Source organism: Dama dama, chromosome 20, assembly GCF_033118175.1.
Source record: "Dama dama isolate Ldn47 chromosome 20, ASM3311817v1, whole genome shotgun sequence".
Classification (NCBI taxonomy): domain Eukaryota; kingdom Metazoa; phylum Chordata; class Mammalia; order Artiodactyla; family Cervidae; genus Dama; species Dama dama.
The window spans coordinates 97,520,756-97,546,877 of NC_083700.1; the positions used below are offsets into that span (position 1 = coordinate 97,520,756).

General features: G+C 37.6%; 1 protein-coding gene and 1 pseudogene across 3 annotated transcripts in view; both read left to right on the top strand.

The window, feature by feature from the left end:
- The window catches only part of TESK2 (testis associated actin remodelling kinase 2), a 134,430-nt gene that overhangs the window by 37,086 nt on the left and 71,222 nt on the right, over positions 1-26,122 (top strand). The window lies entirely within an intron of this gene.
- Positions 16,335-16,417, top strand: LOC133041875 (small nucleolar RNA U13; annotated as a pseudogene).

The window sequence follows — 26,122 nt, forward strand, 5'->3', positions numbered from 1 at the left end:
TCTTTAGCACTTTGAAATTATTCTTCCCTTTTTTCTTTTTTTAATTCACCTCTGCTGTTGCTAAGTTAATTGTTAGTCTGGTTGTTACCCTTTTTAGTTAATCAGCCTTTCCTTTCTTTTTAGAGTTATTTTTTTCTTCTTTGTTCAGTTTTTATTATATTGGTCTCGGAGCTGATTTATTTTTATTTATTCTGCTTAGAATGTGGTTTACTCCTTCATTTTGAGAACTCATGTGTCTTAAATTCTAGAAAATTCTTGGACATTTTATCTTTTAAAATTCTGCTCTTTTCTTTGGCCTCTTAAGGTCCCATTACATGCATATTGGATTGTCTCATGCTATCTTTCATGTCTCTTAATTTTTCTCTCGTGTATTTATTTCTTTGCCTTTTTATGCTATTTTTTTTTAGGGGGGAGTGTGGTGGTGATTTTCAGCCTATTTTCCTATTTCCTTTCTTTTCATTTGAGGCCTGCTCTATTATTGAAACTGCCTTTGAGATTTTTTAATTTCAGTTGCTATGTTTTTCTTTTCTAGACTTTCTCTTTTTTTGGCTTTTTTCTTTTAGATTTTATTAAGATACAGTTGGCATATAACAGTGTATTAATTTTCAGTGTACAATATGATTTCATATGAATATATATTGTGAAATGATTACCATAATAGGTCTAGTTAACATCCATCACATCATGTAGTTGCAGATTCTTTTTTTCTTGTGATGAGAGTTTTGTAGACTTTCTATTTGTTTTTCTTAAATGCACTTCTCTTTTGTTTCAAATATCCTGTTCCTGCTTTTCTTTGAACATTGAATTTTGTGTAATTTTAATTGAATTTATTTTAAAAATCACATAGTATAAACTTAAAAGGTATAAAATGTTATTCACTGAAAAATCATTTGCTTTTTTCTGCCCCTCAGTTTTCTTCTCTCTAGGTAACTGGTATTCAGTGCTTTCTTGTGTGTCCTTCTAGAGATATTTTGTACTTATGTAAGCAAATACATGTATGTCTGTATGTGTATGTGTGTGTGCATATCTATATATCAATTATCTATTATTTACCTACTTACTTACCTACTCCATGGTAGAGGTACTGTAAGTTCTATGAGGACATGTTTCTTTTTTAAATCTCTTTTTATCTCTGCACTGCTGTATCCTGAGTGCTTAGAATTCTACATGGCATATAGTACTCATTCTTCTACAAATATCTTAAGTTTTGTAGAACTTCTTTTTATGTGTGCTATGAATTATATTTTCTAAGATTGCAGTGCTTTTTAAGCTAGTTTTTAACAATTTTTGCAATGTAGAAATAGTTCAGTTTGTTTTTTATTGTCTTGTTTCTTTTATTATTTAAAAAAGCTCTCTATACTCCTATGTTATAAATAACATTATAATTTTTTTCTTATCATTTTTATGGTATTACTACTTATGTTTAAATGTTTGATCTATCTGGAATTTGTTTTTTAAGATGTCTACTCAGTTGTACCAGCAATATTTAATGTATATAATGTTTTTCTCACTGATTGGAAGTGTCACCTTTATTCTATCCTGAATTTCCCTCAGTATGTATTTTGGTGTCTTTCTAGACTTTATTCTGTTGCATTGGTCTGTCTACCATAATACACTGTTATAATAATTTAATCATTTCAACTTTATTTTAATATCTGGTTAGTCTCTAGTCTTCTTCATCATTATTAATCCTTTTCCGAATTTTCTTTGCAATTCTTCCTTATTTTTATTGTGAGTTTTAAAATGAGTTTGAAAAAATAAAATAAAATGAGTTTGCCGATTTCTAAAAATATCCTATTATCCTTTTATTGAGATTTGAATAAAGTTATAGATTAATTTAGAGAATTATTATCTTTATGATAGTGAGTCTTTTTATATAAGCATATGGCATACCTTTTCATCTGTTCAAGTATTTTGTGTCTCTTTGTAGACATTAAAATTTTTTTAAAAATTCCAAAGAAAAAAAAAGATAAAAATTCCACATTTCTTCTGATGTTGGATATTCATTTTTTTCTGTTGCAATTGTAAATGTCAGTTGCACTTCCGTTATATCTTCTGTTTGTTGTTTGCTTGTGAAGACTACTAATTTTTACACATTAGTCTTTGATGCATCCAGTGTGCTGAATTTTTTTTAATGTTTGCAATAGATTTTTAGTTGATTCACTTTGATCTTCCAGATATATAGTCATATCTGTGAATAATGATAAATTTATTTCCCATTTTTTATCTCACTTTTTCTTAATAAACAACATTGACTAATACTTCCTAAAGTATTAAAAAAATAGTGGTATTTGATATCTTTGTCTGTGTTCCTGACTTTAATGGGAATACCTGTAGTGTTTCCTAGTTAAACATGATATGATTTGGGGGCTGAAGTAGATATTCTTTTTCTAGTTGATCTTCAAAATTGTAATAAAAAAACCTCCTGTTTTGTTAAGAACTATTTTTATGCAGTATGGATGATGACTTTTACTGTATGTCTTTTCAAAATCTCTAGCATGATGGTTAATTTTATATGTTGACTTAACTGGGCCAGGTGGTGCCTAGATATTTGGTCAAATTTTATTCTGAGTATGTCTGTGAGAGTACATTTTGAATAAGATTATCATTTGGATCAGTAGACTGAGTAAAGCAGATTGCCATCCCTAATGTGGACGTTAGTCACTCAGTCATGTCCAACTCTTTACGACCCCATGAACTGTGGAGCCTGATAATTCTCCAGGCAAGAAAACTGGAGTGGGTTGCCATTCCCCTCTCCAGGGGATCTTCCTGACACAGAGATTGAACCCTGGCCTCCTGCATTACAGGCAGATTCTTTACCACCTGAGCAATCATTTAAAGGCCCAAAAAGAACTAAAAGGGTGACCTTCCTGTGATGAGGGAGTTCCTACCTGACTACTTAAGGTGAGATATCTGTATTTCCTTGCCTTTGGGTTGAAACCGAAATACTTCCTCTTCTTAGGCCTTGGGCCTGCCATCTTCATTCATCTCACATGCTGGTAAAGTAATGCTCAAAATTTTCCAAGCCAGGCTTCAACAGTATGTGAATGGTGAACTTCAAGATGTTCAAGCCGGATTTAGAAAAGACAGAGGAACCAGAGATCAAATTGCCAACATTTGTTGGATCATTGAAAAAGCAAGAGAGTTCCAGAAAAACATCTACTTGTGCTTTACTGATTATGCCAAAGCCTTTGACTGTGTGGATCACAACAAACTGTGGAAAATTCTGAAAGAGATGGGAATACCAGACCACCTGACCTGCCTTTTGAGAAATCTGTATGCAGGTCAGGAAGCAACAGAACTGGACATGGAACAACAGACGGGTTCCAAATAGGAAAAGGAGTATGTCAAGGCTGTATATTGTCACCCTGCTTATTTAACTTCTATGCAGTGTACATCATGAGAAATGCTGGGCTGGAAGTAGCACAAGCTGGAATCAGGATTGCCGGGAGAAATATCAATAACCTCAGATAGGCAGATGACACCACCCTTATGGCAGGAAGTGAAGAAGAACTAAACAGCCTCTTGATGAAAGTGAAAGAGGAGAGTGAAAAAGTTGGGCTTAAAGCTCAACATTCAGAAAACTAAGATCATGGCATCCGGTCCCATCACTTCATGGCAAATAGATGGGGAAACAGTGGCTGACTTTATTTTTCTGGGCTCCAAAATCACTGCAGATGGTGATTGCAGCCATGAAATTAAAAGACGTTTACTCCTTGGAAGGAAAGTTATGACCAACCTAGACAGCATATTAAAAAGCAGAGACTACTTTGCCAACAAAGGTCCGTCTAGTCAAGGCTATGGTTTTTCCAGTGGTCATGTATGGATGTGAGAGTTGGATTATAAAGAAAGCTGAGCGCCGAAGAATTGATCTTCTGAACTGTGGTGTTGGAGAAGACTCTTGAGAGTCCCTTGGACTGCAAGGAGATCCAACCAGTCTATCCTAAAGGAGATCAGTCCTGGGTGTTCACTGGAAGGATTAATGTTGAAGCTGAAACTCCAATACTCTGGCCACCTGATGTGAAGAGCTGACTCCTTTGAAAAGACCCTGATGCTGGAAAAGATTGAGGGCAGAAGGAGAAGGGAATGACAGAGGATGAGATGGTTGGATGGCATCACCGACTCAATGGATATGGGTTTGGGTGGACTCCGGGAGTTGGTGATGGACAGGGAGGCCTGGCATGATGCGGTTTATGGGGTCTCAAAGAGCTGGACACGACAGAGTGACTGAACTGAACTGAAAGCTCAAATTCAGAAAACTAAGATCATGGCATCTGGTCCTATCACTTCATAGCAAATAGATGGGGAAACAGTGGAAACAGTGAGAGACTTTATGTTTTTGGGCTCTAAAATCACTGCAGATGGTGAGTGTAGCCATGAAATTAAGAGATGCTTACTCCTTGGAAGAAAAGTTATGAACAACCTAGATGGCATATTAAAAAGCAGAGACCTTTTATTAAAGGTTTTATTAAAGATTTATTAAAAAGCAGAGACCTTTGCCCACAAAGGTTTGTCTAGTCAAAGCTATGGTTTTTCCAGTAGTCATGTATGATGTGAGAGTTGGACTATAAAGAAAGCTGAGTACTGAAGAATTGATACTTCTGAGTTGTGGTGTTGGAGAAGACTCTTGAGAGTCCCTTGTACTGCAAGGAGATCCAACCAATTCGTCCTAAAGGAAATACAGTCCTGAATATTCATTGGAAGGACTGATGTTGAAGCTGAAACCCCAATACTTTGGCCACCTGACGCGAAGAGCTGACTCATTTGAAAATACCCTGATGCTGGGAAAGATTGAAGGTGGGAGGAGAAGGGAACGACAGAGGATGAGATGGTTGGATGGCATCACTGACTCAATGAACGTGAGTTTGAGTAAACTCTGAGAGTTGATAGACAGGGAGGACTGGTGTGTTGTAGTCCATAGGGTCACAAAGTGTTGGACCGACTGAGCAACTGAACTGAACTGAATTGCCATGTTTTGGACTGGAACTTATGCCATTGGCTCTCATGGTTCTCAGGGCTTCAGACTCAGACAGAAATTACACCATTGGCTTTCCTGCGTCTCCATGTTACCAACTGCAGATCTTGGAACTTATCAGGCTCTTATAACTGTGTGAGCCAATTCCTTGTGATAAATATTTTTGTCTCTGTATATATCCTGTTGGTTCTGTTTCTCTGAAGAACTGTAATACATATGATGATGCATTTATTTTTGTCTTTTCCTGTCAGTAAAGTGAATTATATTAGTAAGTAGTCTAATAGTAAACTATCTTTGCATTCCTGGTATATTATTCTTTAATGAGCTGCTACCTTCTTTTTGCTGGGATGTTTATATCTGAATATTTATGAGAATAGGCTGTGTTTTTCCCTTTTATGCTTCTGTTTTTAGGTTTTGTTAGGAATGTTATGCTTGGTTCATAAAAATCATTTGGAAGTTTTTTCCCCTATGCTTTGGAACAATTGAAATATTATTGGAATAATTTACTCCTTGAATATTTGATTGAATTCCTCTGTCAAATTTTGGCCAAGTACTTTGAAAATTTTTTTTGTCCTTCTAGTTTAACTGATGTGTATAAATTTTTGTTTCTTTTAAGTCAATTTCAGTAATTATATTTTACTAGAAAATTATTGTTGAGATTTCCCTGCTGGTCCAGTGGTTAAGAATCTGCCTGCCAATGTAATGGACACAGGTTTGATCCCTGATCTGGGAAGATCCCACATGCCACAGAGCAGCTAAGCCCATGCATCACAACTGCTGAGGCCACATGCCGCAACTGCTAAAGGCTGCATCCCCAGAGCTCACGCTGTGCAACCACAGGGGCCACTGCAATGAGAAGCCTGTGCACTGCAATGAAGGGTAGCCCCTGCTCGCTGCAGCTGAAGAAAGCCTGTGCACAGCAACGAAGACCCAGTGCAACCAAAAATAAATAAATAAAAATTTGAAAAAAGAGAATGTTATTATTGGTTTTCTAGTAGATTTGCATAGAGATGAGTAAATTTTGACCATTAAGCTTTTTTTTTTTTTTTTTTAGTCCCTTTCAGATTAGGTGCAAGTCTTAGCATGTGGACGTTTTACTATTTGGTCTTTTGACCTGCTGGTATTTCATTTTTTCTGTGATTTATAATTTTATATTGAGAGCCTATATTCAGAGAGATAGGTTTTACCTTGCAGTTTTCTAGGTTGTGGATATGTTTTAATATACAGATCTGACATTGCTTCTGCTGGGTTTGTTTAGGTTCTGCATCTGAACCTAAAGGATTTATTTTAATTTCTTGGGTCAGGCTTCTGTATACTGGTATAGTACAAATCTCAATCCTGAGCCTGATTTCATAGTTGGCTCTTTTTCCTCATTTAAGGCATCCAGCATTATCCCACTGTGAATGCCTGTTACTAAATAGGAGAAAGCTTATTAATTGAAGAAAGCTAGTTAAAAGGGGAAAAAGTAGAAGCAGTGACAGATTTTATTTTCTTGAATTACAATATTACTGTGAACAGTGACTGCAGCCATGAAATTAAAAGTTACTGCTCCTGGGAAGGAAAGCTGTGACAAACAGCATATTAGAAAGAATGTTGCCTATGAAAATCTGTATAGTCAAAGGTATGTATTTTCCAGTAGTCATGTATGGATGTGTAAGTTGGACTGTAAAAAAGGCTGAACTCGGAACAATTGATGCTTTCAAATTGTGGTGCTAGAGAAGACTCTTGAGAGTGCCCTGGACTGCAAGAAGATCAAACCAGTCAATCTTAAAGGAAATCAACCCTGTGAAGTCCCAGTACTTTGGCCCCCTGCTGCCAGCTGAGTCAACTCATTGGAAAAGAACCTGATGCTGGGAAAGATTGAAGGCCAAAGGAGAGGTGGTGGCAGAGGATGAGATAGTTAGATAGCATCACAGACTCAATAGACATAAATTTGAACAAACACTGGGAGATAGTGGAGGACAGAGGACCTTGGTGTGCTGCAGTCCATGGGGTCACAAAGAGTCAGACACGAATTAGCAACTGAACAGCAACAACAGAAGTTAATTGTATTTTATGGTATTTTAGAAAATTATTAGTTTAATTTTATGATGAAAATATTATTGGGAAAGAGAGGAATAAATATCTTTATTTTTTCTCACATGTAGTATTCTGATACAGGGTTTGGCAAATTGTAGTCTTTTGACCAATCTTGCCTGCCTCTTGCATTGGTAAATAAGTTTTATTGGAACACATCTACACTTATTTGGTAATGTATGTTCTATGGTTGCTTTTGTGCTACAGTGACAGAGTTGAGTAGTTACAACAGGGACCATATAACTTCAAAGCCCAGGATATTTATTGTCTGTCCCTTTACAGAAAAAGTTTTCCAACCTCTGGTCTAATAGCTCTGTAGCGCACAGCTAGGTGATGGTTAGTTTTTATCTTTGATTACAAAGTACAGATGATTACAGAGCTGTAAAGGTCAGGTAAATAAAAAATGTATCAGTAGCAATAAAAGAAAATATTTAACTTCTGGTGTGGGAGGTATAAATTATGCAGGTATCTTAAGGACTTTTAGATAGCAAAAGAAAACTGGATGATGGATGACTTCATATTAAAGAATGTGAACTTTTTGTGGGTTTTTTTTTTTTTTTGGCTGCACCACGTGGCATGTGGGATCTTAGTTTTAAAACAATTCCGTTTTAGGATTTAGGACCCTCTGGTCATTCATCCTTAAGAATAGATTTTAGTTATATTAATCTGTTCAATTTAGTTCTGAAGCCTGTCTTTAGATAAGTAACAAAGACTACTAGGCTATATGTTATGAAGGATAGAAAGCCACGACTATCAAACCTCATGGTATTTATTGTATACTTTGTGGGTCAGTAGCCCCATGAATTACAATTAGATAATTTGTCATTTTACTTATTTTTGGCCACAACATGCGGCATGTGGGATTTTCCCCAACCAGGGATTAAACCCAGGCCCACTGCATTGGAAGTGTGGATGCCAGTGTACCACCAGGGAAGTCCAGAAATAATTAAGAATGATGAACTAGGGCAGTTGTTCTCAACTGGGGTCAGTTTTGCCTTCCTAAGAGATATTTAGCAATGTCTGGAGATATTGTCACAACTGGGCAGTGGCACTACTGCGATCTAGTGGGTAGAGGATCCACTAACAGTTCTACAATGCACAGGATAGCTGTCCACCATCAAAAATTGTCTGGCCCAAAATGTTAATAGTGCTGAGGTTATAAAGCCCTGACCCAACAGCACTAGAAAAGATATAATATATATAACATCTGTTACTGAAGTTAGAAAAAATACCCTTTTAGAAGCAAAATAGGTTGGATTTACACTTAAAACCATTTGTGAGCTTCCGAGAGTTCCTTTGACTGTTAATCTTTTTCTTGTTTTAAAAATACTATAAAACAGGTTAATTTCAGTTGTTTCTAAGAAATGACTTAGACATTTTGGATGTTAGTGAAATCTATTTAGGGAAGAACTGAGGTATGTGTAAATAGAGGTGACATGAGTGTTTGTGTGTACATTTGTAAAGAGAAAAGAATGTAAAACCAAATGGCACAATGGCCCCAGTCTCGCACCTCTGATAAGTGGAAAATCCGTTCAGCTCCAGTGTAGCAGTGGCTGACAGCCTGTTCAGTGTCGCATTAAGAGTGTTTCTGTTGGGCTACAGCAGAAGGCTCTGAATTTCTTCTTGTACTAGTCCTTGTTTTGTTTGGGAATATAATTGGAAGGAGGATTTGTAGACTGATGACTTTTCCAGTCTCTTGAGATAATTAAAGTACCCGCATGAGATAATATATTTTAGTGTGTATTGTGAAACCTATAAAACCTGGAATTCTATTCCAGAACAAAGTATCAGGGTACTTTTTTTTTTCTTTTAATAAGCACTTTACTGAGAAGTAGTTCAGGTAATATAAAATTCTCCTTTTTAAAATACATAATTCAGTGGGTTTTAGTATATTTACATGGCTGTACATCTCTCACCATTAACTTAAAAATATTTTTATCATTCTAAACAGAAATCCTGTACTTATTAATAGTCACTGTCCATTCCTCCCTTCCCCCATCTCCAGGCAAACACTGTTCTACTTCATGTCTCTATAGACTTGCCTATTCTGGACGTTTCATATAAATGGAATCATACAATATGTGACTTTTATGACTGACTTCTTTTATTTAGCATAGTGTTTTCAGCATTAATTCATGTTATAGTATGTATTAACATTTCATTCCTTTTTATAGCCCAGTAATGTTCCAGTATATGGAATACCACATTTTGTTTATGTAGTCATTTGTTGATAGTCATTAGAATTGTTTCCCTCTTTTGGCTATTGTGAATAGTGCAGCTACAAACATTTTTATACAAGTATTTGTTTGAGTACTTGTTTTTAATTCTTTTGCTGCATATCTAGAAGTGGAATTTCTGGGTCATATAGTTATTTCATTTTACTTTTTGAGGTACTGAGGTTCTCCACAGTGGCTGTTTCATTTTACATGCCTGCAAGCAATATGTAAGGGTTCTAGTTTCTCTACATCTCATCAACACTTACTATTCTCTTTATTTTTAATTTTTTATTATTACAACCATCCTAGTGGGTGTGAAGTAGTATCTTGTGAGCTTTTTTTTTTGAGATAATAATTGATTTACAATATTATATTAATTTCAGGTGTACCACATAGAGGTTCACAGTTTTTACAGATTATAGTCCATGTATAGTTATTATAAAAATTGGCTGTATTCCCTGTGCTATAGGTAAAGTGCTTTTAGTTTATTTTATACATAGTGATTGTACCTCTTAATCCCTTGCCCCTATTTTGCCCCTTTTCTTTGCTCCATTGGTAGCCACTAGCTTGTTCTGTGTATCTGTGTCTGTTTTGCTTTTTTTGTGTCATATTCACTAGTTTTGGTTTTTTTTAGATGCCACAAGTAAGTGATTATATATATAGTATTTGTCTTTTTCTCTCTGGCTTATTTCACTAAGCATGATACTAAGTGAGTATTTTTGTGCATGGTGTGAGGGAGTATTCTAATTTTATTGATTTACACATAGTTGTCCAACTTTCCCAACACCAGTTGTTGAAGAGATTGTCTTTAATCTGTTGCATATTCTTTCCTTTCTTTTTTTTAAAACTTGGGTTGTTTTTGTTGAGTTGTAGTTCTTTATGTAGTGTCCTTTGATGCACAAAAGGTCTTAATTTTGTTGAGATTCAATTTATAGCTTTCCTTTCGTTGTTTGTGCTTATGATGTCATATCCATGAAATTGTTGCCAAATGCAGTGTCGTGAAGATTTCCCCTAATGTTTTCTTCTAATAGTTCTGTCATTTCAGCTCTTAACTTTTGGTGCTATTGTAAGTGGAATTGTCTTTTCTTTCTTCTCTTCCTTTCTTTCTGTGTTCCTCCCTTCCTTCTTAGGTCTTTAAAAAAAAGGAATATTTTATTAAAACAAAAGTTATTACAGTGAAAGGGGGTTTAAAAAGAAAACTAAGAGTAATGTTTCACTTGGGAGGATTTTTATACTCCAGCAATGAGGACCCTTCCTTTAACTTCAGGAGTGTAAGTGTTGGAAGAATGCAGTGGCTAAGATCAAACTGAGAATGTCAGTGTCAGGCAAAAGTCAGTTGGTGTCTTCCAGAGTGACAGCATGGGATACTGTAGGGAAAAACAGGCAGAGCAGCAGCCTTTTTGCCTCCTCTAGAAGAGAACTTTATGTGCTATAAGGAGAATGCTCCAGCTACCTTGGGTTCAAAGTCCTAAGGTTCTCAGACTTTGTTTCTAGCAGTTTTGTTGTAGGAAAATTAATGTTCTTAATTTCATTTTCAGATTGCTTACTGCTAGTGTAGAAAACAGGCTTCCCTGGTAGTTCAGATGATGAAAAATCTGCCTGCAGTGTGGGAGACCTGGGTTCGATCTCTGGGTTGGGAAGATCCCCTGGAGGAGGGCATGGCAACCCACTCCAGTGGGTTGCCTAGAGAATCCTCTTGGACCAAAAAGTCTGGCGGGCTACAGTCCATGGAGTTGCAAAGGGTCTGACACACGACTGAGTGACTATGGACTCACACAACACAGTATAGAAAACAATTGATTTTTATATATTTATCTTGTATCCTATAACCTTGCCGAACTCGTCTATTAATTTTAATAGTTTTTGTAGTTTTTTTTTTTTTTAGAATTTTCTATACATAAGATCATGTTGCCTGATCAATATAAATCTTGATTATATTGATCTATTGAGAATCAATCCCCAAACATTCCTTTAGAAGATTAATTTAATTTCTTTGATATCAGATTTTCTTGTAACTAATACAGTACTAAAATGTGTCTTCTCACATCTCAAGAGGTGTGGCTCCTTGTTTTTAATCCCACCATACTGAATACTCAGGAGATGGCAGTGGCAACCCACTCCAGTGTTCTTGCCTGGAGAATCCCAGGGATGGGGGAGCCTGATGGGCTGCAGTCCATGGGGTCGCTAAGAGTTGGACACAACTGAGCGACTTCACTTTCACTTTTCACTTTCATGCATTGGAGAAGGAAATGGCAACCCACTCCAGTGTTCTTGCCTGGAGAATCCCAGGGATGGGGGAGCCTGGTGGGCTGCCACCTCTGGGGTCGCACAGAGTCAGACACGACTGAAGCGACTTAGCAGCAGCAGCGGCAACATAGCGAATACTTTGTCATTTTGGGACTAGATTGTATTCTGAAGATATTATTGATAATTATGTCAATCTTGAGAGAGTAGTACTCATAGTGCACTGATTTGATCATCCCCCCCCAAAGCCTTGCTTGTCTTTCTACTCTTGGGGAGAAGATTTTCTCCTCTCCCGTACCTGGACCCATGCAGTCTGAGTTAAAAGCCCATATTCTGTGTCTTCACAGAAGCCTATGTTACCTTTAACATATTCTTTTGAAATCATCTGATTAAGTGTTTTGTCATCCTACTTAGCTTTAAGCTCCATAAGAACAGGGACTGTGTCTTATTTACATTTGTTTCTCTAAGATATAGCATTATGCCTGGAACAGAGTAGGCATTTATTCATCCATCTATCTATCTGTTCACACCAGACACTGTGTTAAGTGCTGAGATATAGCACTGAGATACAGTGATGATTAAAACTTGTTAATCCTGACCTTGTGGAAATTATAATCTAATGGTAATCACTTATATTAACATTATTTAAGTACAAGAGTAATTTCCACACAAAGGGAAGGATAGTATATTAGTTATTTATTGCTGCATAACAATTTTACCACCGATGCAGTGGTTTAAAAAGAACACATATTATTATATCTGTTTCTGTAGTTCAAGAGTCTAGGTATGTCTTAGCTGGGTCCCCTGCGTCAGAGGCTCACAAAGCTGCAATCAAGGTGTCAGTTAGAGCAGCTGTCTTATATGAGGCTGAGCTGGGGAAGGATCTGCTGCTAAGCTTATGTGGTTGTTGGCATCATTCAATTTCTGGCAGGCTGCTGGATTGAGGGCTGCAGGTCCTTGCTGTGTTTCCTTCTCCATGTGGCAGCTTGATTCTTCAAAGCCAGCAAACATGGGAGTCTCCTAGCAAGTTATGGGTTACAGTCTTATGTAACATCATTATATTAAGGTTGCAGTTAACTCTTTTTTAAAAACTTATTTATTTTTTATTTGGCTGCTCCCAGTGTTAGTTGTGGCATGCAGGATCTTTGATCTTCTTTGTCGCATGCGAACTCTTAGTTGCGGCGTGTGGGATCTAGTTCCCTGATCAGGGGTTGAACTTGGGCCCTCTACCTTGGGAGCATGGAGTCTTAGCCACTGACCCACCAGAATTCTTCTTTAATTTTTCTTTAATTCATTAATTCTTCTGTAACTTTTTAAAAATAATTTTATTTATTTATTTTTGCATGTGCTGAATCCAAGGGGCTAACACTGTATTACGGAGATTTACAAAAGAGCTTAGAGAGGAAAGAAGTTCCTTCCCATCTCCCACCACCTTTTTAAAAGGAGTTTAGCATTGAGAACCCTGGGAGAAAGGATGATAGCAGTCTAAGGCTTCTTAGGGCTCTTCACCTTGGAAATGGTCCTTGTTACATATCCTTGGTGTCTGTCAAAACTGCTTCTTGCTAAATTTCCTGCTGTTTCTCTTGTTGCATTTATCTGGTTTTGCAACCTCTTTGAGGTACAGTGAGGTTTCAGAGAGGGAACTGTCATGGGGAGGTTCAGGGTTTTGGGGTGAAGTGATACTTTTTAAAGGAGACTATTTGTATCACATGTATTCTTAAGGTTCACTCACAGTAGTGTATGATTGTAGCTTTTGGCCATATTCCATCCATTTACTATTTCCTCCAGAGCTGATGTGGAAAGTTGGGCTACTGATTAGTAAAAAATTTTGCAGATGTCTCTGGGGGATGAACTCAGCACTAGGTAACATCAGGGGATAATTTATCAGGTTGAGAGTTTTACTGTGTGTGTACTGCTATGCCAAAGTAGCTCCCAAGATCCTTCACCTTAATTAATAATCCAGCTAGAAAAACAAAAACTGGAAGCACAGAAGTTGTATGTACAACTTGGATTCACTCAGTGCATGGATGTATTTCTGTTGATGTTGATATATGCGAAGGCATGTGAGAGATATAAAACGCTGATCTTAGGATTTCCCTGGGGGTCCAGTGGTTAGAAACTGTGTTCTGTTTCGAACTGAGCCAAAGGCCCGGGGTTCGAGTCCTGGTTGGGGAATTTAGGGTCCTGCAGGCCTTGTGGTGTAGCAAAAAAAAAAAAAACCCTTATCTTAAAGCATATTATTTTTGCAATAAGGAAGGTGGGAGGGTTGGTTGCTTCCCCTTTAAGATCTCATAGCACTCTGCTGATACTTCGAGCATGTAATAAACATTGCAGTTATTTGCTATCTTAATCATTCATTCATTTACTCAGCAAATATATAGTTAGTGCTCATTAGGTATAGGACCTTGAGCTAGTGTTAGGGATAGAGAAATGAATAAAATCTCACCCTAAATAAGCTCTTTGCTTAGGGTGAGAAAAAAGGAAATATATTTAAAATATAGTACTTGCTAAAACAGAGCCTGTAGCAAGAGCCTCAAATTACTTACTATATAGTTAGTGTGTGAAAGTATGCAAAGGGTGCCAAGGAATTTAATATGGGCCACCAGTACAAACTTTGGAGTCAGAGAAGGTTTCTCAGAGGAGGTCACCAGTGAGTTTTCTAGAAGAAAGAGCTTGTCAGGAAGACAACCAGGGAAGAGGGTATTTCACGCAAGAAGAGAAGCATTTGTGGAGGCACAGGGGAATAAGAGCATGGAATATTCTCAGAGTGGTGAGTGAGAAATTAGGTTTGGTTCAAGTCTGCTGAATGCATGGAAAGAAGTGGCAAGCCTATGATGAGTCTAGAAAGGTAAGCAGTGACCTGAAAATGAAAGATTTCTGGAGATATGTTTTCTTTTTTGAATAATTTTATTATTTATTTATTTTGGCTGTGCTGGGTCTTTGTTTCTGCATGGGCTTTTCTCTAATTTTGGCCAGTGGGGACAGGGGTCTATTCTTTGTGGTGATGTGCAGGCTTCTCATTGTGGCTTCTCTTGTTGCCAAGCATGGGCTCTAGGCGCTTGGGCTTCAGTAATTGCAGCATGTGGGCTCAGTAGTTGCAGCTACTAGAACACAGGCTCAGTTGTGGTGCATGGACTTAATTGCTCCTTGGCGTGTGGGATCTTCCCAGACTAGGGGTTGAACCCGTGTTTCCTGCATTGGCAGATGGATTCTTTACCACTGAGCCACCAAGGAAGCCCCTGGAGATATGTTTCTTTATGAGTTTTTTTCTTCTCCCAAATCAGCTTTTGGTTTGTTGACCCTCTTTATTATTTTTTCATTTTCTATTTCATTAACTTTTGCTTTTATCTTTATTATTATACTTTCTTTTTTCCTTAGAATCTTTATTTTTGTTATTATTTTTTAAATATTTGGTTGCTCTGGGTCTTCATTTCTGCTAACAGTCCTTTATCTAGTTACAGCAAGCAGGAGGTACTGTCTAGTTTCGGTGTGTGGGCTTCTCACTGCAGTGGCTTCTCTTGTTGCAGAGCACAGGCTCTAGAACATGGGCTTAGTAGTTGCCAAGCATGGGCTTGGTTGCCCCGCGGCATGAGGAATCTTCCCAGACGAGGGATTGAACCCATGCCCACTGCATTGGCAGGTGGATGCCTAAGCACTGGACCACCAGGGAAGTCCTCCCTAGAATCTTTAGGTTGAACTCTAAATTATTTATTTTTAATATTTTACAGATCAGTTAGGATTGTCTTTGGCAGTATGTTATAGAAATCAGAACACAGTGACTATTCAAATAAGATAATAATTTTTCTCAGGAAATCTTGAGAAATTCCTATGCTTTACAACTGCTTAAGGAATTCATCGACAATCCAGGCCTCCACTAGCTCTATGTAGTGTGTGGCTTTTGTCCTCTTGCTCTTGATGCAAGCACCACATCTATGCTTCAGCAGATAAAAAGAACAATTTCATCAGGAAAACATTAGAATTCCCAGAATCCTCTACCAAGCAATTCCCACTTCCATGTCCTTAATAGGACTAGGACATCTGTCCACCCTAGCTGCAGGGAAGGGAAGATTGAATATTTTAATTAAGCACAGTGCCACCTAATTGGACTTATGTCAGTCAAGAAAAGGGGACGATAGATGTTGGGTGAACAATTAGTATTGCCCACTATGCTTGTTTTTAATTATCTCTTTATTGTTGATTTTAAATTTTATCTCATAGTGGTCTGAGAATGTGATTCAGTTCTTATGATGTAGTATCCATGCATTTGGTAAATTGTTTTCTTGTGCATGCAGTGCTTTTTTCCTTAGACCACTTGTTTTGAACACTTTCAGGCCCACTGTTCTTTGCATTATCAGAATTCAGATGCTGGGCTCAGCTATTTGCTGAAGCTCTGAAAAAGTCTTATTTAATCTCTCTTTGCCTCAGTTTCCATAGCTGTAATATGGGAAATGTTAGTAATATCTCATAGAATTATTTTGAGGATTAGCTGAGTTAAAATATATAAAGCAGTTACACAACAGAACCTTATATGTAGCAAGTGGTATAAATTTAGCTGTTATAACAATTTTTTAAAACCTAACTCTTAACTACCCTGAAATGAAATTGATATGGAACTGTGGTTCTGTTGTTTATAGTTATATAAGATCAGTGGTAAATATCACTGATAAAATTGTATGATAAAAGAAGAGTAAAATTAAATTAGTAAAAATATAGATTTCAGTATGCACATTTTCGGGCCTGACTGTGCTGGAATACATAATAAAACAGTTAGATGCTTTTACCTTCTCAAGCATGACTAGTTTTAGTTTTAAGAGAAGATAGAGATCCTTTTGTAGTTCATGAGCATGATGTGACATGTGCCTCCCTCCAAACTTGGTTACAACATCGGCACATTACCTGTCTGACGTAAAAAAAAAAAGAGAAGATAGAAGCCACTCCATGCAAAAACAAAAACAAAAAAACAGATGCCATAGAATATTAGAATAAAAGTGTAATAATAGACCAGATTTATTTCTATGTGATAAGGGAAAGAGGAACATCAGTTGAAATAGGAATAGCTTGCCAAGACAAATTACAGATTGATTAAGGAGGTATAATATATCTTTGCCAAGTTTATCAGAGTGTTTCTAAGATGTTCATTTAATCTGGAATGTTTCATTAGAGAAAAATGTTGGCAGAATAGGCACAATGATAAGTTTGTGGGCAAAGCAAAAATATACTTTATACATATATACTTAAAAAATTGTATTTATTTATTTATGGCTGTGCTGGGTCATGGTTGATGTGCGCAGGCTTTCTCTAGTTTTGGTAAGAGGGGGCTACTCTAGATGTGGTGCACGGACTTCTCATTGTGGTGGCTTCTCTTGTTGCAGAGCATGAGCTCTAGGGCATGCAGTCTTCAGTGGCTGCAGCACACAGGCTTAGTAGTTGTGGCACACATGCCTTGCATGTCGAATCTTCCCGGACCAGGGATCAGATCCGTGTCCTCTGCACTGGCAGGAGGATTCTTAACCACTGGACCACCAGGAAAGTCCTATGTATGTTTGATATTTTAAAAAAGGCTAAATAACATGAAACTCTGCTCAATGTTATGTGGCAGCCTGGATGGGAGGGGGGTTTGGGGAAGAATGAATACATATTTATGTATGACTGAGTCTCTGTGGTCGCTATTCACCGAAAACTGTTAGGACATCATTAATTGGCTATTCTGTTGCTGTTTAGTCACTAAGTCCTCTCTGACTGTCTGTGACCCCACGGACTGTAACTCATCAGGTTCCTCTGCCCGTGGGATTTCCCATGGAACTGGAGTGGGTTGCCATTTTCTTCTCCAGTTAATTGGCTACACCCCAGTACAAAATAAAAAGTGTTTTAAATAAATCACCATAAATATAAAAATATAAATATAAAAATATGAATATGAAAAATATGCAAATAGATCTGATACAGATGTGTTATATTGGGATTCAGGAGCAGCACTGTCATTGGTGGTCTGATTTTCTGAAATGATGACCAGTTCTTAATGATATTCTCAACAAAACAAAAAGAATTTTCCTTAATTTACAGGTAGTTGCATTCCTAGGAAGTTCAGTATATACTAATACCATGCAAGGTGACTTTGTTTTTAATGTAAAATGGAGTTAGAATCCAAGCTTAGATAATAATAAATATGTTCTTTACTTACATCAATATCTGATAAGACATTTGCATTTTCTACAGCACATGAAACAATGCTTCCTTGTGCCTACAGTCCTGGAGCTGCAGGATGTCCTAGCATCTCAGGCCTGCAGCACTCCCTGCCCCCAGTCATTGTTAGAACCAAAACATTTCACCTGCAAACTTCAAAAACACTTCTGAAGTGAGGTGTTGTAGCCTCCTTTGAAGATTACTGTTTAAACTTTATTTGCCTAATATAAATGTTGCTATACCAGCTTACTGTATACTTACTATACACTCACTGTGACTTCTTGGCTGGAAGTCCTAAGCCATTTATCTAATAGTTAACTTTATGATTAACTACTTTGTTACAGTTCTTACGTTGTTGTCCTTTTTATTACTTAATTCTCCCTTTAGTATTTCTGTGAGCTGGTCAGAGGCTTATGCTTTTCTTCCCCTCTGGAAAATAAGTGTCCTGACTCAAGTTAACCATTTAAATTCAACAAACATTTTTTGAGCAGTCAGCTACTAGATGCTAGGCACTGTGCCAGAGAAGAATTTCTCAATTTGGTTTCATGTCAAACTTCATGCTAAAGCTGAAGTTATTGCATGAAGTTTGTTATTTTAAATGATTGAAGTACCAGCATATGCAAATAATTTTATTTTAAAAATATAAATTAGAGCTGAATTAGAAGCACCCCTGGAGAAGGAAATGGCAACCCACTCCAGTAGTCTTGCCTGGAGAATCCCATGGACAGAGGAGCCTGGCAGGCTACAGTTTATGGGGTTGTAAGAGTTGGACACAACTGTGCGACTAAGCACACACACACAGAGTTCAGTTCAGTTCAGTGGCTCAGTCATGTCCGACTCTTTGCGACCCCATGAATCGCAGCACACCCCTAATTGAGGTTTCCCTGGTAGCTCAGTGGTAACGAATCCACCTGCCAATGCAGGAGACACGGGTTTGAACCCCGGATCAGAAAGGTCGCCTGGAGAAGGAAATGGCAACCCACTCCAGTATTCTTGCCTGAAGAATCCCATAGACAGACGAGTCTGGTGGGCTACAGTCCATGGGGTCACAAAGAGTCAGACACAACTGAGTGACTAAAACAGCAACTATATTTACTCTCATTCCCACTTGTATGTTAATATGCTTACTTGAATGGGATAAAAATGGATAAAATAATAACTAGTGGCCTTAAGATTGTGTATAACCTGTAATCTGCCTTTTCTGTTATATTCCAGAGTCTATAGTTTGCAATCTACTAGTGTCTGTTGATAGTTATATAACAATTGCCATGCTTTTCTTTCCTGATTAGCTTTTAATGATTTATGACTAAAATCTAGATTTGTCCATATGAAAAGAAGTCTTGCTTATCAGAAGGTGTGTATTGCAGGTGGATGGTGGAAGGAGCTGAATAGCTGTTCTCAGAATAAAGAAATGAATAATGAATAAGGCAGTTTTTGCCCTTAAGCATATAGGAAGTTGTTGCATATGCAATTGTAGATTCTGTGTCTTTGGGAGGAGGTAAGTTCAGGATCTTCCTAGCTGCCACCTTGAACCAGAACTGCCCTTAGATATATTGGAGATCAGTGGACAGACTAACAGCATACAATATGCAAGTGCTGAGACTTCCCTGGTGGTCAAGTGACTAAGACTCTGCTCTCCCAACGCAGGGGGTCTAGGTTTGATCCCTGGTAAGGGAATTAGATCCAATATGCCGCAGCCTAAGATCCTGTGTGCTGCAACGAAAATGGATCTCCTGAGTGCCGCAACTAAGACTGGCGCAGCCAAATAAACGTTTTGAAAAAATATGAGAGTGCTGTAACAGAGATAAATAAGAACAGAGTATTAAGAAAACAGAGTGGAGCCATCTAACTTTTCTTGAAATAAAGTGAGATTTTTCCCAGGGAAAATGATGTTTCTTATAACTTGAATAATTGAAAGGAATTTGGAAGGGAGATTAGGATAGGGCTTAGGGAGTTGAGGATTACATCAGGGCAAGGAGAATAGAATGTGTCAAGGAAAGGAAAAGTGGAGAGGGTGATGCATTTAGAAATAATAAGAAGTATCAGTATATAATAACTAAAGGTAAGGGGAGAAGAGGGCTTCCTAGGTAGGACGGTGGTAAAGAATCCATCTACCATGCAGGAGACTCGGTTTTGATCCTTGGGTCAGGAGATCCCCATGGGGAGGAAATGGCAACCCATTCCAGTATTCTTGCTGGGAAAATTCCATGGACAGAAGAACTAGGTGGGCTGCAGCCCATGGGGTCACAAAGAATCAGACATGACTGAGCACACACTGAGTGCTGAAGGGGAGAAAATGGTGGGAATATACAAGGAGAAGTCGATGGATTTAGTTTTGCTAAAAGGAGTTTGGACTTTATTCCCCAGGTAGTGGTGAGCCGCTCAAGAATTTTAAGCTGGAGAGCAACAAGATAACTTTGCAATTGGAGAACAAGGATTGCTGGGAGATCTGACAAACTGATGTCTCATGTTGATATATAACAGCCTTCTCAGCATCTAGCACAGTGATTTATATATGGAATATGATAGTATGACAAAATGCGGTCCACTGGAGAACGGAATGGTAAACCTCTTCAGTATTATTGCCTTGAGAACCCCATGAACAGTATGAAAAGCCAAAAGGATAGGACACTGAAAGATGAACTCCCCAGGTCGGTAGGTGCTCAATATGCTACTGGACATCAGTGGAGAAATAACTCCAGAAAGAATAAAGAGTTGGAGCCAAAGCAAAAACAACACCCACTTGTGGATGTGACTGGTGATAGAAGCAAAGTCTGATGCTATAAAGAGCAATATTGCATAGGAACCTGGAATGTTAGGTCCAAGAATCAAGGCAAACTGGAAGTGGTCAAACAGGATATGGCAAGAGTGAACGTTGACATTTTAGGAATCAGCGAACTAAAATGGACTGGAATGGGTGAATTTAACTCAGATGACCATCATATCTACTACTGTGGGCAAGAATCCCTTAGAAGAAATGGAGTAGCCATCATAGTCAACAAAAGAGTCTGAAATGCAGTACTTGGATGCAATCTCGAAAATGACAGACTGCTCTCTGTTTGTTTCCAAGGCAAACCATTCAGTATCACAGTAATCCAAGTCTATGCCCCAACCAGTGATGCTGAAGAAGCTGAAGTTGAACAGTTCTATGAAGACCTACAAGACCTGCTAGAATTAACACCCAAAAAAGATGTCCTTTTCATTATAGGGGACTGGAATGCAAAAGTAGGTAGTTAAGAAACACCTGGAGTAACAGGCAAGTTTGGCCTTGGAGTACAGAACGAAGCAAGGCAAAGGCTAATAGAGTTCTGCCAAGAGAACACACTGATCATAGCAAACACCCTCTTCCAACAACACAAGAGAAGACTCTACACATGGACATCACCAGATGGTCAATACTGGAAGCAGATTGATTATATTCTTTGCAGCCCAAAGATGGAGAAACTGTATACAGTCAGTAAAAACAAGACCGGGAGCTGACTGTGGCTCAGATCATGAACTCCTTATTGCCAAATTCAGACTGAAATTGAAGAAAGTAGGGAAAACCATTAGATCATTCAGGTATGGCCAAAATCAAATCCCTTATGACTATACAGTGGAAGTGAGAAATAGATTTAAGGGACTAGATCTGGTAGACAGAGTGCCTGATGAACTATGGACAGAGGTTCGTGACATTGTACAGGAGACAGGAATCAAGACCATCCCCAAGAAAAAGAAATGCAAAAAAGCAAAATGGCTGTCTGAGGAGGCCTTACAAATAGCTGTGAAAAGAAGAGAAGCGAAAAGCAAAGGAGAAAAGGAAAGATATTCCCATTTGAATGCAGAGTTCCAAAGAATAGCAAGGAGAGATAAGAAAGCCTTCCTCAGTGATCAGTGCAAAGAAATAGAGGAAAACAACAGAATGGGAAAGACTAGCGATCTCTTCAAGAAAATCAGAGATACCAAGGGTACATTTCATGTAAAGATGGGCTCAATAAAGGACAGAAATGATATGGACCTAACAGAAGCAGAAGATATTAAGAAGAGGTGGCAAGAATACACAAAAGAACTGTACAAAAAATATCTTCACACCCAGATAATCACGATGATGTGATCACTCACCTAGAGCCAGGCATCCTGGAATGTGAAGTCAAGTGGGCCTTAGGAAGCAACACTACGAACAAAGCTAGCGGAGGTGATGAATTCCAGTTGAGCTAATTCAAATCCTAAGAGATAATGCTGTGAAAGTGCTGTACTCAATATGCCAGCAAATTTGGAAAACTCAGCAGTGGTCACAGGACTGGAAAAGGTCAGTTTTCATTCCAATCCCAAAGAAAGGCAATGCCAAAGAATGCTCAAACTACTGCACAATTGCACTCATTTCATATGCTAGTAAAGTAATTCTCAAAATTCTTCAAGCCAGGCTTCAACAGTGTGTGAACAGTGAACTTCCAAATGGTTTTAGAAAAGTCAGAGGATCCAGAGATCAAATTGACAACATCCACTGGATCATAGAAAAAGCATGAGTTCCAGGAAAACATCTATTTCTGCTTTATTGACTATGCCAAAGCCTTTGACTGTGTGGATCACAATAAACTGTGGAAAATTCTGAAAGAGGTGGGAATACCAGACCACCTGACCTGCCTCCTGAGAAACCTATATGCAGGTCAGGAAGCAACATTTAGAACTGGACATGGAACAACAGACTGGTTCCAAATGGGAAAAGAAATGCGTCAAGGCTGTATATTGTCACCCTGTTTATTCAACTTATATGCAGAGGACATCATGAGAAACTCTGGACTGGAAGAAGCACAGCTGGAATCAAGATTGCCTGGAGAAATATCAATAACCTCAGATATGCAGATGACACTGCCCTTATGGCAGAAAGGGAAGAAGAACTAAAGAGCCTCTTGATGAAAGTGAAAGAGGAGAGTGAAAAAATTGGCTTAAAGCTCAACATTCAGAAAACTAAGATCATGGCATCCAGTCCCATCACTTCATGGCAAATAGATGGGGAAACAGTAGCTGACTTTTATTTTTTGGGGCTCCAAAATCACTACAGATGGTGATTGCAGCCATGAAATTAAAAGACTCTTACTCCTTGGAAGATAAGTTATGACCAACCTAGATGGCTTGTCAAAAAGCGGAGACATTACTTTGCCAACAAAGGTTCATGTAGTCAAGGCTATGGTTTTTCCAGTGGTCATGTGTGGATGTGAGGGTTGGACTGTGAAGAAAGCTGAGTGCTGAAGAACTGATGCTTTGAACTGTGGTGTTGGAGAAGACTCTTGAGAGTCCCTTGGACTTGAAGGAGATCCAAGCAGTCCATCCTAAAGGAGATCAGTCCTGAATAGTCATTGGAAGGACTGTTGTTGAAGCTGAAACTCCAATACTTTGGCCACCTGATGCAAAAGACCCGATGCTGGGAAGGATTGAAGGCGGGAGGAGAAAGTGACGACAGAGGATGAGATGGTTGGATGGCATCACTGACTCAATGGACATGAGTTTGAGTAAACTCCAGGAGTTGGTGATGGTTAGGGAGGCCTGGAGTGCTGCAGTCCTTGGGGTCTCAAAGAGTCGGACATGACTGAGCGACTGAACTGGACTGGTAGTATTTGCTATTTGAATGTGACTGAAAAGACTAATGAAAGATTATCCGTTACTTTCAAGCTGCATGCACACACTTGGCCAACTCTTAGTTGTGGCTTAGTTTGTAGCTTTTGTTTGTGGATCTTTTTTTTTTTTTATCATTATTATTTAAAAAAATCATTTAATTATTTTTGACTCTGCTGGGTCTTCAGTGCTACTCAGGCTCTTCACTAGTTGCAGTGAGCAGGGGTACTCTTTGTTGTGGTTCTCGGGTTTCTCATTGTGGTGATGGTATCCATGGCTTTTTTGTTTTTTTGTTTCAGCTTACTACTGAAACATTCCTAGGACTTAGGACATGTAGGGTACTTGGACTTCTGAGATGTTGAAAGAAGCCTTTGTTTTGTAGAGCTTTCATCTTCTGATTTACATAATATATCCTTCATCTAGATCATGTATACATTATACACACCAGTGATTTGTTGTTGTTTTGGTCAGTGCGTTTTGTAAAATTCCCAGAAAGGTAATAATCAATCTTGAAATAATAACAACTTCTGAGAATGAGCACAGAAGATTGGAATTAATGAATCTGATGGTCAAAAAGGACTTTACTTATGTATATTGTTTTAATGTGTTACAAAGAAAATATATGCATATATTATTTAGTTAAAAATGAATATAAATTAAAGTTGAAAAGCTATGTTTTCTATTAGAAAATTAAGGCAAGTACATTATGGAAGAAGTAGAAAATGAAGAAACATAAAAGCAAGAAAAAATCATTGGTCTACTGTCAATGATAAGCATCATTAATATTGTATAAACTTACTTCCACTTCTTTTTGTTTTGACATAAACTTAGGCATATGCCATATGCAGAATTTTTCCCCCTACAATTAAAAGCTAATCTTTATTTCTTAATTTTGTAAATTCATGTAAGGAAATAAAATTCAGTTTTTACTTGTTTATTCCAACTTTTGAAAACTTTTTCAATCTGTAGAAAATTGAAAGAATAATGCAGTAAACTCCTGTAAATCCCTTCATCTAGATTCATCAGTTGTTAGTATTTATTACATTGCTTTATCTGTTTTTTTGACAGACCACTTGAAAGCAAATTGCAGACATCATGACACTTAAATACATCATTTTTTATACGTTAGACAATTAGTCTTAATTCAGTAAAATAATTTAATGTACAGTCTCTATTAAAATTTTCTCTGTTTGCTTCCAAAAAGTCTTATAAGTTTTGGACCCTGAATTCAGTTAAGATTTCATTTGTTTCATTTCAGTGGTTATGACTGTTAATCTCTTTTAATCTAGAATATTCCAGGGCTTCCCTGGCAGTACAGTGGTTAAGTCTCTGTGCTTCCACTGCAGGGGGTATGGGTTTGATCCCTGGTCAGGGAACTAAGATCCCCCATGCCATGAGGTATGGCCAAAAATTTTTTTTTTTTTTTCAAAAATTTAAAAAAATCTGGAATGTTCCCCCACATTTTGTTTGTTTGAAGAGTACTGTACAGTTGTCTTTTAGGTATTCTGAATATGTCTAATTTTTTTCTTATGATTCAGTTCAGTTCAGTCGCTCAGTCGTGTCCAACTCCCCATGAACTGCAGCATGCCAGGCCTCCCTGTCCATCACTAACACCCAGAATTTACTCAAACTCATGTCCATTGAGTTGGTGATGCCATCCAACCATCTCATCCCCTGTCATCCCCTTCTCTTCCTGCCTTCAATCTTTCTCAGCATCTGGGTCTTTTCTGATGAGTCAATTTCTTATGATTAGGTTTTTTTTTTTTTTTTTTATGATTAGGTTTTGAGTTAAACATTTTGGCAAGTGTATTTCATTGCTTCAGAAGGTTGATAATGTTGCATGTCTCACTTTTGATAATACCTGAATTTATAACCCCTTGATTAAGGTGCTAGCTGCCAGACTTCTCCATTGTAAAGGTTATCTTTTCCCCTTTGTAATAAATAAATCATCTTGGAGGCCAATACAGATTTGAATATTGCTCTTTTCACTTAAAATTACAGGTATACATTTTCTATATTATCTCAAAATCACCTGATATGCTAAACTGTTATGAACATATCGTTTCTTATCTTTATTAAACACAGTACCTATTTGTCTGAATACTTACTATGTGCCAAGCACTATGTTAAGTACTTTATACACATTTTTTTGTTTCTTTAACATAACAACATCAGTTTATCTTCCAAATGATATAGAGACTATCATTCTCTTTATTTTACAACAGAAAACTTCAAAAAAAGTCACTCTGAGCATTAAAACTTGGATTTGGTCTGCTCATCTTGAAAGCTTGAGTACTTCACCACTCTGCTATGTTCTTCTTTAGAAAGTGAATTTGAAGATTCTATGGTAGCATCCTATGGTAGCATCAGCTGAATTTAAAACTCAAAGAGGGATAGTAATTTTCTTACCTTGGTAAGAATTTTCTTACCTCTTCTCTTCCCTCTCTATCTCTTCTTTCTTTTCTTCCTTCCTTTATTTATACTTGTGGTAAAGTATATATAAAATCTACCATCTTAACCATTTTTAAGTGTACAATTCAGTTCATATTTTTTGTGTCACCATTCTCCAGAACTGTTTTCATCTTGCAAGGCTAAAACTCTGTTTAAACAATTCTGAATTCCTCTCCTCCCTGCAACCCCTAGCAACCACCATTCTACATTCTTTCTGTTTGAATTAAACTATCCGAGGAACCTCATATAAGTAGAATCATAAGTATTTGCCTTTTCCTAACTGACTTACTTCACTTAGCATAATATCTTCAATAATATCATAATATCATCCATGTGATAGTATGTGTCAAAATTTCCTTCCTTTTTAAGGCTGAATAATATTCCC